Raw genomic sequence first — 18,156 nt, 5'->3', positions numbered from 1 at the left:
TGCGAATTTGCTAGTAATTCCATCGATACCCTGATCGAGTTTGTCGATAAAAAGTGAAAAAAGTATGGGGCCAAGGACACTTCCCTGAGGAACTCCACTTGTGACGTCTGTACAACCAGAGAATTCCCCGTTCACCATAACACGTTGCGACCTATCTCTTAACCACGATTCTATCCAATTCAGCAAGTTGCCCCCTATTCCAATCTCGTGTAAACGCTTCAAGAGTTTGCTATGTTGGACCCGATCGAATGCCTTCTGGAAATCAAGGTAAACAACGTCGACATTTTTACTCTTACCCAAAGCCTTAGTCACGTAATCATAGAAGCAAAGGAGGTTAGTTACACATGACTTCCCCTTCCTGAACCCATGCTGATTATCCGACAATACATTATTCTCGTCTATCCACTTCACAAACTGCCTTTTGATGATAATTTCCAAAATTTTCGAGAGGGCGCTCGTCAAACTCACTGGACGATAATTAGACACCACTTCTCTACTACCCTTCTTAAATATCGGAACAACGTTAGCCAGTTTCCAATCTCTCGGGACGATACCCTCAGCAACACTACTCCTGTATATCTGTGCGACTGGCCCCAACAATTCATTAGCACCTTCCCTGAGAACCCTGGGATAGATATCATCTGGTCCTGGTGCTTTGCTTGCACATACATTTCTTAGAAGATTTAGGACCTCCACGTCTTCCACTTGAATATCGTTGAGCGTTTTATTACCCCATGCAACACCCGTATATCGAATATCATTATCTCTATTAAAAACCGACGCGAAAAAGTCATTGAAAGCACTACACATGCCTACATTGCTCTCTACCTTAGAGCCTCCTATCGAGAGGGGGCCAACTGTCCCCTTACATCCGTTATTGACGTATCGAAAACATGATTTTGGGTCAGAGCCAATGTTATCTGCCAACCTAGATTCAACTTCCGTTTTACTATCCCTTATCGCTTTCTTCAACAGTCTTCTTTTATCAGTAAACAATGATAGGTCACCTCGTCCACTTTTATACTCTCTGAATGCTCTTTTCTTTTCAAGATAAAGGTTCCGCACGCTATCCGTGAACCATAGAGGGTGTGATGTACAAACACGCTTTTTTCGAACAAAGGGTATGACGTCGGGCAAAACAGAGGACAGCTTCGTACTAAATTCTTCCCATTGACTTACCACCCCTACTGATTCCAACCGGTCTTTGAAAACTTCCGCTAACCTTCTTCGCAAAACATCAAAGTTAGTTCTCCGAAAACAAGGAACCAGTCTTTTGTTATCAACCTTACCCGAGGAAAAGTTACAGTGAAATCTGACGATACGATGATCACTGGAAGAAAACTCTTCCCCCACCGAAACATGTTCAACTAGATCCTCAGAACTAGTAAGAACTAAATCCAAAATAGCAGTACCCCTAGTGGCTTCTGATACATGCTGATACAAAAAATTTTCGAGCACCAACTTAAGAAAGTCTCTTTCATACTGATTTCCAGATGAAAGGTTCTCCCAATCAATACCCGGGTAATTGAAATTCCCTAGTATGAGAACCCTCTTTCGCTTACACATGTAGGAAATTTCATCATGCATTTTGGCGATGTAGTTTTGATCCCTATTCGGTGGATTGTAACAAACCCCAACAATAAGCTTATGACGTCTTTTGTTCTCAAGTTCAACCCATATGGTTTCAATATCACTTCTCTGCACGTTACACTCTCTAGCCTTCAAACATGATTTCACGTATATCAACACTCCACCCCCTTTCCTATCAGATCTATTTGTCAAAAAAGTATCGTATCCTGAGAAGTGTAAGAAAGATTCATCCCCATCGTTTGCCCAAGATTCTGTAATGGCTATAAGATTCAAGCCCTCCACAACTATCATAGTTTCTAGAAAATCTTTCTTATTACCCAAGCTCCTCCAATTTATTAACACACATTTTAATTTGCCCGGTGGTTTGTTGTCAATCGAGAAGCCATCCAAGTCAGAGGTGGGTAATTCCCCGTCAATACTGTTGTGATTATCATTAACTAACCCGCATTCCCGACTACGTGGTCTGGGAGTAAAAAACCTGACCTAAGACCATCGTAAACCTCCCAGACCCCTCTCTTATTTAGATGGATCCCATCCGAACGAAGCCACCTATCGGTAAATGCGGGAAGCTCCAAGAACGTGACCCCAAGTGAGGAGCAAATGTCCTTCAGGCCTATATTGAATTGGTGGATCCTACTCCTATATCCCCTACTACCCCTTGGCAGCACTGGAATCACTGCCACATCTGAACCCCCCTCCCTAGCGGATAATAGTAAATCCCGGTATTCTGACAGAGACTCACTAATATTCGCTCCTACCTGATTTGTTCCCACTCACAGAATCACCCGCAAGGGCAACTTTCGGCGATGAAAAACGTCTCGAACGTTGCCAATCTTCCCCCCAGGAAGACAACAGCGCTCGAAACCCCGAAAATCCCTACACACTCGGTTCCCAAGTTCCCTAACCATAGAATCGCCGATGATTAAACCCCTATCACTATCCCCCTCTACCTCATCCACGACCACCCATTCGCCCTCTAAAATGTCGTTGTTCGTGGAGATTGCTTCTTCATCAACAGGTCGCTCGACGACCAGAGGGTCCGTTATAACCGGGCCCTCTAGCACCCTAACTTTTTCCCGTAAAGCTTCGACCTCGAGTTCCAGCCTTTTTCTATCCAAGCACCCTTTACAATTGAAACTATCAGCTACTATACCCCTAGACCAGGGAAACCTCCCGTCGCAAGCTCTACACAACACTAGTCGAGGCATACTAACACTATTGCTAAAGCTAGATAATAATAATAATACTTAACAATAGGAAAATGAGAAACGTTAACTGGAAATTAAAATAATGTAAAATACATTACTATGCAAAATATACGTAAGAGACTATACGAAAAAATTACGTAAAGTAGAATGCTCAGCACTAAATCACGAAGAATAAAATAAATATGTATATAAAGAATACAACACCCTCTAAAAAAAGTATTAAGCTACGAAGTACAATTTATACTTATTAGAATTAGCTAACTATCTCAAAACACTAACACTACAACAATAGGCCCAAATGGAAGGAAAACAAAGTTATTGAGAGTACCCGGGAAAAAGTATACACTGTTTGCTAACACTAACGTCCAAAAACCTACGAACTTATATCAAAGAAGCGAGCGAACCTGGCGAAAAAACAACGAAAATGAAATGCGAACGAGAAAAATAAATATAAGTCGATCGAAAATACACAACGAAAATTTAAAAAAAAATGAGAGCAATATAATAAAAAAAAACCACTTATCTCACAATCCAACGTGCGCTAAAAAAAAAAGAAAATCACCGCAGGATATGACCCAAAAATAAACAACACGCTAAGTAAAACTCACGAGAACGAAGAAAAACACAAAGAAAGACACAAAATGGCGCACTGGCGTGACGGATAATCCTTCGGTAATCCCCCGGCAACGGTTTCGGATAAAACTTCTTCTATTGGTCGGTGAGCGGAGCGCGATAATAGCACGTCCGTTCCCAACGACGGCGAAGACGATTCTGATTATTTACGATATTATTGACGATTATTGACGATTATTTTACTTCCATTCATTTTAATTCCATTCTTTGTAACACCCATTTTACAAATAGCATGGCAAGAAATGCTTTACAGTCTTGACATCCTTCGTGTCATTATAAGTGCGCATGTAGAAATTTTGTAATTTTGAAAAGAAAACTTTGAAACCTTTTCTTTCAAATGCTTCAAACCGTTTGTCTTTATCTTTAATAGATTTTTAAAATATATTTTTCAAATCACGCCAGGACTTCTGGACCACCCTGTATATCAACTTAGTTGATGGTCCATACGAACATGCCGTGATTATTCGAATTAGTGCCGACTAATTACTTGTTATATCGTACCATTGAGTCTTGAATTCGGTCAAAATATATAGTCGTACCTCGATTTACGCGATTTTCTGTGACAAATGCGGTTGTTGAATTCAGCACAATTCGCAAGCATTGTGGGATTATAGCTAAGATAGAAACAATATTTTAAATATGAGTTGATAATTAGGTGAGAACGTATTGTATAATCAGAATGCTACATGTAGCGAAGCTGAGCTGATTTTTAAGGAGCTGGAAGAAGAAACCAGGGAAGAGAGTAGCTCAAGGTCTACACCTTGCCAGATACTTTGAAATTAATTTGGGCCTAAGAACCATTTGAAATGAATTCTATTTTTAAAAGAATGGTTTGATCAGCATTTAATACGTTGAGTCAAACGTTATTACCGGTCTTAAAAAAAGTTCGTTCAAAATAATATTATTTGATTTTCATTGACAATCCACTGCTGGCATTCTAATAAATTTTGACACTCTTTGAAGTTTGTTTACTTGATTGATTTTTATGCAAAGAAACAAAAGCTTAATTACAAAATTACTCTGCTCTAACACCTGCATAGGCGTACGCAGAATTTTCTCAGGGGGGGTTTCAATTTTTTTTTCTTCTCAAGAGGGGGGTTTACGTTTTTTCCTGCAAAATAACACTATAATTTCGGCTTGGGGGGTTAGAACTCCAACCTCCCCCCCCCCTTTGCGTAAGCCAATGAACACCTGAAACATTTTTTCTTTGTATTAACTAAAATATTAACAAATATTATACTACAGACGAGGTGAGCTATGAAGAAAGACTTGTTTTATACAAATATAACTACAAACACAAAGGCAACAACAGACAAATTGATCAAGGAGGTCGCTGAAAAAAAAAAAATGCCCATAAAAATATGGATGTCAACATAACCAAAATACAGCAACCCAATAAAAAACATTTATCACGGGAAAAAAAAAAACCTAATAAAGTAATACTATATACACCACTATTACTATTACAATACTATACACCACCCATAAAAAATATTATCGTTGTCTTATGGATCGATTTATCCCATTATATTTATCGTACTTCTTTATAAACGCGTCAACGGTGTTAGAATTCACGACCCCATGGAGGTAAGCTATTAACAAAAAATCATTAGAGAAAAACTCTCTGCAACACCACAACCTGGGGAATTCTTGAATATGTTTACACTGGAAGAACGCAGTTGTCGGGGAGGAAGAATATGATCGAAGCGTTTAAAATTTTCTACGGGTTGAATAGGATGGACCACGAATCAGGAATACACCACCAATCAACTGCTTCAACAAGGAGACACACACGAGTATCATTCAGCAAGGGACAATTCCAGGTTGTGGTGTCGCAGGGAGTGTTCACTATAGGTTTGCTAATAAATGGAAAAGCTCTCACGTCCGGGGGTCGTGAATTCTAACACAATTGATAAGTTTAAAAAGAAGCGCGATAGACATAGTGGGATGAATCGAGAAGCTATCCATACTTACATAAGACAACCATATTTTTTTATGGGCAGTGTATTTATATTTTATTATAATTATTGGTTTTTTTATTGCTCTTATTGGTCTGTTGTATATTTGATGCAGTTTAAATGTATCTGACATTTATATTTTTTATGGGCATCTTTTTTTTTTTAGCCACCTCGTACGGCATTTTGCCTGTTGTGGACTTCGTATTTCTATTTGTTTGTTTTTACATATTTTAGAGTGCGATAAAAATTTTAATGGAATTTTTTAATTACGATGTAGGAAAAACTGATTTCATTTTTTGGGGGGGGGGTGGGGAAACCTAGTGTTTCTCCGGTTCCAATTAACCAGTATTTAATGTGTATGTAAAATTGCACCAGGACATTTTTCGATTATTTACGGTCCCACCTATCGCGTAACTTCGGTGTATTACTGTACGTTGTAAATGAGAGTAAATTTATGTTTCGGATTCAGATTAATTTTTAATGTATTCCGTACACAACAATATATATTGGATATTTCCGGTTTTATGAGTCTAATCTCTATTCTCTTTGGTATCGCGGTCCATCCGGTTCGGATGTCATTTATTTTATTTACTCGCCGCTCTATTTAAAAGGAGAGTCCATTATGTTGGACATTTGCCGGAAATTATTGGCGAGAGGTTCCTTGTAACATTAGCCTTACTGACAACAAAAATATTGCCTTTATTATCGATCATTATTATCTAAATTAATCGTGACATTCGAGCCTCAATGCAATTAACACCAAGTATTTAAGCGTGTGAAATGATGTCTCTATCATTGATGCATATGTACAAGATCTCTCTCGCTTTAAAGATGCTGGGATCTTTCACTTCAAAGAGAAAAAAAAATATCAATATCATCTAATTATATGCTGGAGAGATCGTACTAACGAAATTGTTGTCGGACAACAAATAACGGGATTAAATTATATAAAAAAAAAAAAAAATCAACAACAACTTACCGATCAAATCAACTTGTTCGGCATCGTTTCTGATAATCCTCTTTATACGATTACATTAGATCACTAGACAACATCATATATACATAGCAGTTGATCGACTGACATCAAAGATGATCAGTTAGAGAGCCGGTTGATACCTCTTTGGTTCGTGAACGAGCTCTGGCCAGGAGAGTAAAATTCTCCGATAGCACAAGCTATTCTCTCTGAACGAATCTATCTCGTTTCTCGCCAACTTGGCCTTGGTTCTCTATTATATGGTTATTCATCGCAGTTTTTTGGCACCATATCTACAGATAGGGTTGCTGTGCATCTTAATTTTTAAAAAAATAATTAATAAATTGTTGAAAACGTATTCAAAAAAAAAACCACGGAATTTAAAATTCATAAATTCAACGAAGAACCGAGAGATATAAGTACTAAAAATCTAATAATACATGAAGAAGAGAATGAATATGTTCTAAGAATTATTTATTACAATTAAAAGTAAATACTATAGATTTCTATCAGAAATATATTTTACAGAAAGCTTGAAATTTATTGAAATGGCATTTTATTTCTTTTATTGAATGAGTTGAAATATTTTTTTTCATTTAATTTCAAAATTAAATTTTGCGATTCTTTTCTTGAAATTAATCCAAAAATATGAGAGACGCTACAACCAAGGCCGTCTTAACGCACGGGCCTGCCCGGGCACGACCCGAGGGCATCGGTTGCATAAGGGGTCCTCCATATAAATCAGAACTGATACTACGATTTTTTAAACAAACCATGCTTTAAACCCATTTATTCACGCACCTTGATGCACTTTGAATTCCATTTCAATATTGGATATTTTTTTGAAATTGCACAAATTAGGAATATTCCAAGAGATTCTTTAAATACATCAACAGCAAGTATGACACTGGACGACAAGTGTCCTCAATTAATAAGGACAGCAAAATATGACGAAATATTTGAAATAAAAGTTGAATTGGAACGATATCGATTAGCGTTAGTTATTCGCATTAAACTATAATCTAAATAATCAGGTACAAAAGAATCACTTGCATGAAAATAACAATTTATTTTCGATAATATAAGGTGGTAAACCAAAAGTACTCACGAGATAATAAAATACATCAACTTCAAGAGTTAATTTATAAACCAAAAATGGCTTCTCGAGAATTTTTCGATGCCAAAATCTCTGAGTAGGGTTGTTATCTATACGTGGTAAAATATACAAAATCTATGACATGAATGTCGCTCTTCACTTGTTAATACAAGATCTAGCCACAAGGCTAAAAAATTATACAAAAAGCCAAATTCTCGCTCTACTCAAATGAGTACAGTGGATACAAATTGGTTAATCAAAGAAAAGCTCCTAAAATTAAAAAAAAAGGTTCATTTTTACAATTTAGCTTTCAAGTTCAGACAGAGCCGGATTGAGGCAAATGCGAAGGGTGCGGCCGCACCAGGCCGTAAAAGTTTAGGGGCACAAAACGACCCTCTAATGAAAATACTTTGCTTACATTTTGATTTAAACGTACTTAACGTTAACAAAGCAAATAGCTTCAACAAATTCTGTTGAAGACCCACGGCTCCCACAAAGGTGGGGCTGACAGGTCACTAGCCTGATACGATTCTTATATCACTTTGTTTTTTCATACTATAAATTCATTACGGGGGGCCCACCAAAGATCCTGGCCTAGGGGCTCTGCTGAAGGATGTGGGGGCCATTCCAAGACCTCTAAAATTCAGGAATCGAACCATCTGGCCTAGGGTTTTCACAGAACCTCCTCCCACAAGCCAGGAGAATAATGCAGGTGGATCTAGTGCCCCAGGCGCTGAACCAAAGGGGACGCTGAATTGAAGTTTTAAAATTATTCAAAATTACACGAGGGAGTCATGATGCATGCTTGCCCCGCTGGAAGAGTATCTAGTTACGGCCCTGGGTAGATAATCAGTTCTCTAACACCGACAGCCCCCCCCCCAACCTTTAAGTACTTAGGGGCACACGTGCAATTTTTTAGCAGAGCAATGGGCACTATCGTCCAAATTTATTGTCGAATGTTCTTTTTTTTATGACCATGAAATAATAGTTTGATATTCATTCTCACGGGTGCATATGTAAACCTGGCTTGCACCAGGGCATTCATGGACACCGGGAAATCGTTTTAGAGGGCCGCTAAGCTGTTTTTGCACCGGGCCGCTAAATACTTAAGCCCACCCGAGTTCAGGAGATTATCTTCACCGTGAACATTTACAGACTTCATTATTTAGCTAATATCAGCAAAAGGTCATTTCGCCATCATCACATGGTCATTTAAATAATGCATACGTGACTTAATTAGACCGAGATCCTCAGCTAAACCGAACGGCAGCTCAAATGCTTCCACGCCCAAGCCGTGATTCAAAGCATTGCATGTGTTGGGTTGGTACGTTTACCATACCTCTTTTTTCCCCCTTAAAATTGATACGAGACCGTTCCACAATTCCATGTAATAAATTTTTTTTCTCACTTTTACTCGTAAAATTCTTGCTCGTGTTTTCTATCAATGGAAAAAAAATTCTACGAATAGTAGTTTTTTTAGACTGCGGTGTAAAAAGGAGGACAAAATACAAGCTGAAAGATTAAAGGTCTGTTCCTTGTAAACCTGTGTGATAACAGAAAAATGATAACATATTTGTGCCTGTACCCAAGATTTTACCATTAATATCAGCATAAATCTTTATCTTTGTTTTCAATCCACGTAGACCTCTCCAACAAGGATCCTCTAATACTTACTTCAAGAAGTTAATTAAACAAAAGATTTCCCAAGGTAAATTTTTTTCTTATTTACATTTGTTTCTTTTTTCCATTATCGACTGAAAAAAGAGTAAAAAATAATAATATTGAACTTGAAACCGTAATCGATTGATTCACATCGAAATTTTGTGACTCGTGAGATTTTTTGTCGAAAATGTCAACTGTGTCTATTTATTCATTCATTTGGGATTTTATGACAGCTAAAAAATTTTCACTGCTATTCCAGTGACTTATTAGTATACAATAGATTCAGTGGAGCACGAAATACACTGCTATAAAAAGCGATGAAGTTGCGTGAAAGCATAAATTTTAGCGGCAGAAATCTCATATTAGACTTATGTTTTATGTGCGTGATTTTCTTCGAAAACATACTTCCTAGTTTTTTTACGTTACAACAAAAATATGGGTTTTTTTTTTTGTTTTATTATTGCTATTCATCTCTTTACTATTACGGCATCATCCCCTGGAACGTGTGTAATGTTGACTGTAGTAGAGGGGTATCTGTGTCTGCTTGGAAACCATCTCAAACCGTTGGTTTTCCAGTAAAATAATCGAATCCAGTAGGAGAAAACAGACAAGAACAATGCCGCGTTGCTGTTTTGTGACGACTGCCATCTTCTGACCATGAAAGATATTCGTGAAGCGACTCGTATATTTACATCATCTAATGTGGCATGTGTACATGTATAGACCATCTTTCGCATAATGGGACGTAAGACGAACGACGCTTCTTCACAATTCATGGCTCTACTACTCAGTGATGGTCTTTCGTTTTGATTATACTTCCAAATTTTACGATGGCTTTTGAAAACGACTTGTATACTGATGCGAGCCCGAAAAGTTTGGCATTTGAATCCTAAGAAAAACCAAAGGCCGTCAATGTACCGTAATTTCCTGCCTATAATTCGCGAATGCAAATTTCGCTGCTTTGAGAGAAAAAGTCTTTGTATAATCCGCACGTGCGAATTTCAGGTAGTTATCCGTATAAACATCAATGATATTTTGAGGAATCGATTGCTAGTTAAATTTTTTTTAGAAAAAAATGACGTATATATGGGAATAGAAGAACCAACATTTGAAAACTTTAAATAATGCTTTATTGGTTTTTTTTTTACTATTAATTTTTATTGACCACCAGGTGAAAAGTGGCACTTTTTATCGCTGTTATATTTTTCTCATAATCTAAGTAACGTATATACTAGGTTTCAATGAAATACGACCACCACAACGGGTACTACATAGGTCGAACTAGTGTCAGTATAATTAAGCTGAGTAGTGTGAGTATAATTAAGCTGAGTAGTGTGAGTATAATTAAGCTGAGTAGTGTGAGTATAATTAAGCTGAGTAGTGTGAGTATAATTAAGCTGAGTAGTGTGAGTATAATTAAGCTGAGTAGTGTGAGTAAAATTAAGCTGAGTAGTGTGAGTATAATTAAACTGAGTAGTGTGAGTATAATTAAACTGAGTAGTGTGAGTATAATTAAGCTGAGTAGTGTCAGTATAATTAAGCTGAGTAGTGTGAGTATAATTAAGCTGAGTAGTGTCAGTTGAATTATACTGACACTACTTCGACCTATATAGATAGCGCTGTTATGGTGGACGTATTTTATTGCAACTCGGTATATACGCTACTTAGACCATGGGAAAAATATAACTGCGATAAAAAAAAATGCCTCTTTCTCACTTGGTGGTCAAAAATTTGATTTTTTTCTATTGAATCTTACTTTTCCCCCATGGTCCATATATCCTATATACCAAGTTTCATCAAAATACCTCCATCAGAATGGGCATTGCATACGTCTAAGTAGTGTTAGTTTATTTGTAACAACCCTGTATAAGTAAATTATTTATCAGTTTTAGTTTAAGATTATTTGTTGGGCAGCAGGTTGAACACCGCTACTTTAGATTTCACTGATGCTAATTAATGACAAATAAAGCAAATTTTTTGCCTATGATCCAGATTATAAAAAGCATCTAGTGCAGAATCAGACCGCTGCGTATCACATGTAGCTTTTATCAGAGAGAGAGGTTGGAATAAAAATTAATAGTAAAAAAAACAAGTGTCTGTTTATTTTTACCACCCTGTATTTTGAGTACCGTAAATTCCAAATGCTTTTTGTCACCAAAGAGTAAGAGAAAGAACTTCAAGCATATATCATCCCCCTTATGTCAGAAACATGAATGTGTAAATTTTCACTTTTTCGATTCATTAGATGGTTGGATTCCTTATTTTGCTATCGGGGTTTGCCAGAAGTTTTTGTTTGTATCAAGTTTTGCCAGAATCGGGAATCCGTATCCCTAATGAAACAATGCAAACAAAATTTCAGGAAAATAACATCCATAGAGTAACATGGGTAAAGTAAACGCCAAACGCCATTTCCCGAGTTCTTTTTTTCCCAAGAATTTGCACGTTCATGTTCCTGGCATAAAAGAGACGATGTGAAAGCGAAATTAGAATTATTCATTTGAAATCTTATTATCGTTATATCATACAACAATTGTGATCATTTTTTACCCTTAAAACATTAAACGTTGTATTTAATTTAGTTCATTGGGAAGCTCGATACACGATTTTGTTTTGTATTCCGAAAGCACATAAGAACCAAGTATTGACAAACTGTCTTCATTCCAGCGGAAAAGTATGGCTATAGTGATTGCATGCAATTACGTTAAGTGCTCTGCAAATATTTGCTCTTTTCTCGGCTCCAAACGTCCAAAATCGGGGAGAAGTTTTATTATTTTCGCTCTGTAATAACGACTTTGGCGTCGTGACGTTTCATGACAACACACTCTTTCTCTCTCTCTCTCTCATTTGTTGGCAGCTTTCATATATTTAGCTGTATATAACATCAGAATTACTTTTTTTTTTTTTAAATACTCTGCATTATTCTTTCGAATTCTCTCTCTCTCATACAATATTTATTGCTGGAAATGAGCATATTTTTTTTCACAGTTACGATGAGACTTTTTTATGTAATTACATTATTATTCGTACAACACGTGGCATCTCTTAAAGCCTTGAGAGTTATAAATAACGTTCGAATGAAGAGAGATATGGTAATCAAAAACTGATTACGTGATCAACGGTAAAAGATGCCACAGACAATGAATAGCATATACAGTGAAATCCGGAAGTTATTAACGCCAGAGAAATAACCGATCCGGAAGTTGTTGTAGAGAATCATAGAAATTAGTTAGGAAATGCTATATTTTTATTTTTATTTATTTTATTATTTTTTTTTTTGCTGCAACGATTGATGCAAAGAGAAACAGCTTGTAAATGACGATTTGATGTCGAATGATTGCTGCCGCATGACACCCGTAATGATGGTGAATTTATAAGAGAAAATTATTTCCCCATATAAAAGATAGCACCCATTGCGGAACGTGGATGAAACGATGAACAAACATCATTTTCGCTCATTTTTACTTACAATTTTCTTCATATTTTTGGTGACGCTTTACTTCTTAATCGATTTTTTGATACCAGTGACTCATCCGAACGACGCACGTCCTTTAAATGTGGATTCACACACGCACGAATCAAAACCCCTATCAGGAACAACGAGAATAAACACAATTCTATCTACAGGGTGATTACTTAATTCCCATTGTCGCATTTCACTGGCAAACCGTTGATCCTAGAGGCATACCTCCAGTTAGAAAAATTGGCCAAATAACGTAACTCAGATACGTCATTCATGTTGCAAGGGGTCGTATCAAAATAAATAAAAATAATAATTTTTTATACGGGCACCCTGCCCTCGAAAACCCAATGTTGAAAATTCAGAATTTGTATGAAAGAAATAGTTATTACCGTATGAGCGGGGTCCCCTAAAACACGGGATCGGTGCGACCGCAGCTGTCGCACACTCCTAAGGGTGGCTCAGACGTCTTGATAGCAACTGCATATCCATCGTGTCATAATTATCAATCCATAACTTTTATAATTATCGCATTACACGATAAAAATCCATAAAACTGAATTTTCATGGAGGAAATTAATCAACAAATTGGAATTGATCATTGGGTAATTTGAAAGTTCTATAGGTGCATGCTTAAGCTACTATTGTGTCTTTGAATGATATTAAAATAAACATTTTGTGGCAACGCAGGGATGTTGAAAGTCTACTCAGATGTCCAATCTACATTTTGTCATAACTGGTGTATTTTGAATATTTATTTACGTGCGCGAGTTGTCTGTCATATATATTCTAATTCAAATTTATTGCTCTGGTCATAAAGCAAATTGCAAAAAGTTGTCCTATATATAGCTGATCGAAGCTTGAATTTTATACACAGGGTGATTCCATAATTCCCCTTGCAGCATTTTACTAGCGAACCATTGATCCTAAAGGCATACTTCCATTTAGAAAAACTATTCAAATGCGTCATTCATATCTCAAAGGGTTGTATAGATGTTAAAATTACTTTTGTATACGGACACCCTGTGAAGTTGTTTCCCTGTCTCTCCCGAGGACAACAAAGAAAATTCCACGTTTCTAAGTTCGCAGAGATATTTGAATTCAAAATTGGAGGGAAGGTGGGGAAAAACAGTGTAAACTAACGGACAACGCATCTTTCTCTAATTTCTGCTGTTCTTTTCGAACAATCCCCCGATGTTTCAATTCAAATACAGTGGCTGTCGCAAATCAGGCTCATATCAGGCCAGGGTGTGGCGGATTACCGAAATCACCGGATTACTAGAAGTCACTTGAAAAGCCCATTTGAATAACAGAAACTTCTGCGTAATGACATGGTTTTCCTCTCAAACGGTCGAAGAAAACATGCCTAAAAACGCCGAACTACTGGACGGGCCAGATTAGTGCACGGCCGGATTATCGAGAGAGTCTACTGTACAACACAGTATCTCGGCGAATATTGCACTTGGAAACGTGGAATTTTCTTTGTTGGCCTGAAGAGAGACAAGGCATCAACTTTCTAACTGTGTTTTTGGGCACAGGATGTCTGTATAAAAAGTAAATCTTTTTTATTTTAATAAATATACAATCCCTTACAACATGAATGACGTATCTGAGTTCTGTAAGTTATTAGGACAATTTTTCTAACTGTAGGTACACCTCTAGTATCAACGGTTTGCCAGTAAAATGCGACACAAGGGGAATTGAGTAACCACCCTCTGTATATTTCAATACTTGTATAACACTCTTTTGCGTCATACGTATACAAACAATGAAGTTTAATAACGTGTTTTCAACTCTTATAGTCTATTTTGTATCTCAAATATGGTGTTTGAATGTTTCGACAGAGAAGACACATTTCCTTCCCAAATAACACGATCTATACTTTGTCCAGAACTTGATAAATCATTAGCATAACAATTCTAGTTAGCTAATCGTTATTTTAAAGATTTTGTACTTGGCATTCTTGCAATGAAATACCGGAAAAATCAGATTTCAACAGCACTCGGCATATGCATCTCAATCATTTAATTCCATAAATGTACTAGTACTTCGAAAACTATCAGAATCGTTTGCTGAAATTGTGAAGTAGCTCAGAAATGCCACATAATGCCAACACTGGGAAACTGATATCTCTCCTTTTTGTAGCAAACCCGTCGTTCTTGTAACAGACACTGTGTAAGTTTCTTTTTATTCATAGATTCATTCATTCTCATCCAAGAAAGCGTTCAATCTCTTAAGAAGGTGAATTTTGCAGATGAAGGACTGATGGGACCGTTTACAATGACACATTGGGCAAGGCTCATTGTTGCATCCTCTACCCAGCCCGAAGGCCGAAATCTATAATCCAGTCAGTAAAGATCTGACAAGAAAAAAAAGGTACAGGACACCCGAGTCGATGTCAGCGGAAAGCCCATTCGAGATAAGGTGTGCCGATATCTTATTTTCCACAGACGTCTACTGTTTAGACGTCTACAGATTCTATAAGATGTACACCTACATCACAGAGCAAACCTGTGGGCACCAGCCAGTGATTTAGCCTTCAGTACCGGATCAACATCCAAGAACAGATCCTCACATCTCGCAACTCGAGCTACTCAGTTTAAATTTACTGAGGACCACAATTTGGAGGTAAATTGGCAGATTTGCTTTCGGGCGGTGTGGCAGTTTCTTGACCGTAACCTAGCCTTGACCTTCACTAAAGGGGCCGTCCGTGGTGCATTTACCTTCACTAAAGAGGGTTCGCGACATCAAAAAGTTTGAGAAACTGCCTGAAGTCATCAGGAATAATTAACCCAGGTATGCTTTCGCGTGGTGTGATTTTGTTGCATGACAGTGTTTTTCTTCATGTCACCATCATGTCCCCCATTTCGAATTTTTTAATGAAGCAAGAACGTAATGGGTGGTTGTGAACCTACATTTTTTTTCCTTTTAAAACACCTTGCACAATTTTCGTAACATGGGGACGAGCATTGTCGTACAACAAACTCACATCACGCAAAAGCATGCCAGGTCGCTCATTTTTTATGGCTTTGTGCAGCTTGCCATGTGTCGTTTCAGTGGATTAACCAAAGTCTTTCATGTTTGGGATAAGCCTTCTCCCCTTAAGCAGCAGAATGCATGTTCGTATGTCATTTCCTAATGGACATAAGCGCATGTTGGCTTTCAACATGTAGGCATGTTGACATAGATTGCATTGTTCAATTTTGCCACGCCATCGTCAGTCTTAATGAATTCATTCGAACGGTGTGGTTTGATCAAATCGTAACAATAAATTGTAATTCAGCAGGGTGACAGGAAGTTAAAATGATTGGTGTTGCTCGAAGTGTTTCCACGTATATTTTTTATCATGTTTGTACCACGTGATCAAACGTCGAGTTTTTAACATTATGTCCGCTTTTATGATTCCATGTTTGAAGTAGAGTTGCTTCAAGAAAAAGTGCACAAAGATGCTACATGACGTACCGCACTGAAACTATATTCTACGTAATGATGCTCTTTAAGACGGCCCTGGTGGAAGGCCCGGTCATACACACGACTAATGGGGAGTAAATGGGAAAAACTTAAACGGCGAAATCACTAGCGGCGCAGTATAAGACAACCATAAGTATTCTTTATGGGCATTGTATAATATTTTATCATGTGTATATATTGTTTACAATTTTTGTTAATTGCATTTTCAATTGGGTTGCTATATTTTTGAAATATATGGCATCCATATTTTTATGGGCATCTTTTTCTCAGCCACCTTGTTGGGCATTTTGCCTGTTGTGGCGTTGTATTTGTATATTTGTATGAATGATGTCGGTGCACGGTACTGGGCCGCCGCCCGGTGGTTGAGAACCACTCATTTAGACAATTTATAACGAACACTTTTAAGTATAGATAATTAATGACATTAATTTATAAACATTTAGTAATAAGTTTCCTGTTTTTGAGGACTTCACGGGCAGCTGATGGACCAAAAACTTTCTATAGTCCGTTTCAGGTTAACTTTGCAGTGCAGAGAAAGGTAGAGAGTGTATTCCTTCGCCGCAAAATATAGTTCCCATATATCGGAGGCTTACGATGATCATTTATGCAGAATATTTCAATTTTTTGAATGATTGAAAATGAATACTGAAAAAATAGTGTTCTGAATCGATCTTTATTCGTTTAAGAATTTTAAAATAGAAAAAAAAATGATCACCATTATGCGTAAAAAAAAAATTTTTTCTCAGTGAGATTGGCGGGAATCAGCTATACCTTACCGCGACTGAGCATCGATACATTGGTTGAAAGGCTTTCGTTGTCATAGCAACGTGTGATGCGGTTCCCTCGTAGCTTCCCTTTCACTGCAAAGTTAACCTGAAACGAACTATAGTTCATTCATCATACCCAGTCTTACAGTTAGTCGTAGCTTTGACGAAAGACGCCATTCTCCCTTGTTAATACGGCAGATACAGGAAACTGGCTAAGTAAGGAGATATCGATGTTTCAGGAAAATTCATCTCTGCCCTCACGAGGACTCAAACTCTGGTCCCTCGTTTGCCGGACGAGTACTGTAACAACTAAGCTATGAAGACAGATAGAATTTCCTTGGGAGAGTGACGTCTTTTGTCATATACCGCCATCTGGTGGCCAATATATGTAATTTTCGAGCTATTAGTAGAATGTTGCCTCCGTTCATTGCACAAAGCCATTCAGCATATACATACGCTCCAAGGAGTGGGAATTCTATCTGTCTTCATAGCTTAGTTGTTACAATACACGTCCGCAAAGGAGAGACCGGAGGTCGAGTCCCCGTGAGGGCAGCGATGAATTTTTCTTTCCTGAAACATCGATATCTCCTTACTTACCCAGATCTGCCGTAGTCGTTAGCGTCTTGAATATCTCAGTACTCTTTAATCATAACGATATTTTTATGAAGTATAGCCGAAGGAAATTTTTCGTCAACGAAATAATTTCTTTAGTCCTTACGGTTTTACTTTAACTAAGTTCGACTATATTAATATTTGCTCATACAAATTCCTCGCATAAGCAGCAGAATGGTGCATCTCCGGTGGGCTCACGGATCGAACTAGCTTTTTTCTTAATTTTCTACACTTAGAAATTTGCTAGAAAATCAATGCATGGGTTGTCAACCAGAAATTAGAAATTAGTAGCATCTAAATTAGCAGCGATTTAAAATTCTAGTTTTTTTAGTCACATTCCAATTAGCACTTTTAGTATATCTTTCACGATGGATTTCTGCATGCAAGTGTACATTAGGTTTTGTCTTTTGATTCCAGAAGTTGGAGACTACGATGATGGCCATTTCGTTTTTTATCAGGATTCCGCTGATATTCAAGAAGCTGTATCTTTTAGCAATACTGTTGCAGTTTACATAAGCAAAATCTTGGTAAAAAAAAACCGAAATGGCCATCATCGTACATGTATACAACTTCTGGAATCAAAAGATAAGACAATGTACACCTGCATCCAAAGAAGTCTTCCAATTTATTGGTTACTACTTTTTGGTACCAGCAGCCGATGACCTTGTTTAAAGATGGAACAGGAAGTTTTCATTAAAGAATTTGGCCATGTCCATCAAACTTCAACGA

The 18,156-nt window shown here is 37.4% G+C and overlaps 1 protein-coding gene across 3 annotated transcripts in view; it reads right to left on the bottom strand.

The window, feature by feature from the left end:
* LOC149084868 (beta-1,3-galactosyltransferase 1-like) overlaps positions 1–18,156 on the bottom strand; it is a 118,737-nt gene that overhangs the window by 31,786 nt on the left and 68,795 nt on the right. The window contains exon 1 of one of the 3 annotated variants that reach the window (XM_089232594.1): positions 6,369–6,530. The exons of the other annotated variants lie outside the window; for them this stretch is intronic. The gene's annotated coding sequence lies outside the window, so the exon portion shown is untranslated. Of the gene's footprint in view, positions 1–6,368; positions 6,531–18,156 lie in introns of those variants that run through there. 3 annotated transcript variants of the gene reach the window in all.

The sequence above is a fragment of the Pholcus phalangioides genome, unplaced genomic scaffold (assembly GCF_987345545.1).
Source record: "Pholcus phalangioides strain wild (caught in Gottingen) unplaced genomic scaffold, Ppha-v1.0 ptg000007l_1, whole genome shotgun sequence".
Taxonomy (NCBI): domain Eukaryota; kingdom Metazoa; phylum Arthropoda; class Arachnida; order Araneae; family Pholcidae; genus Pholcus; species Pholcus phalangioides.
The sequence above is the reverse complement of the archived record's forward strand: the minus strand, read 5'-3'. Positions and strand labels throughout refer to the sequence as shown.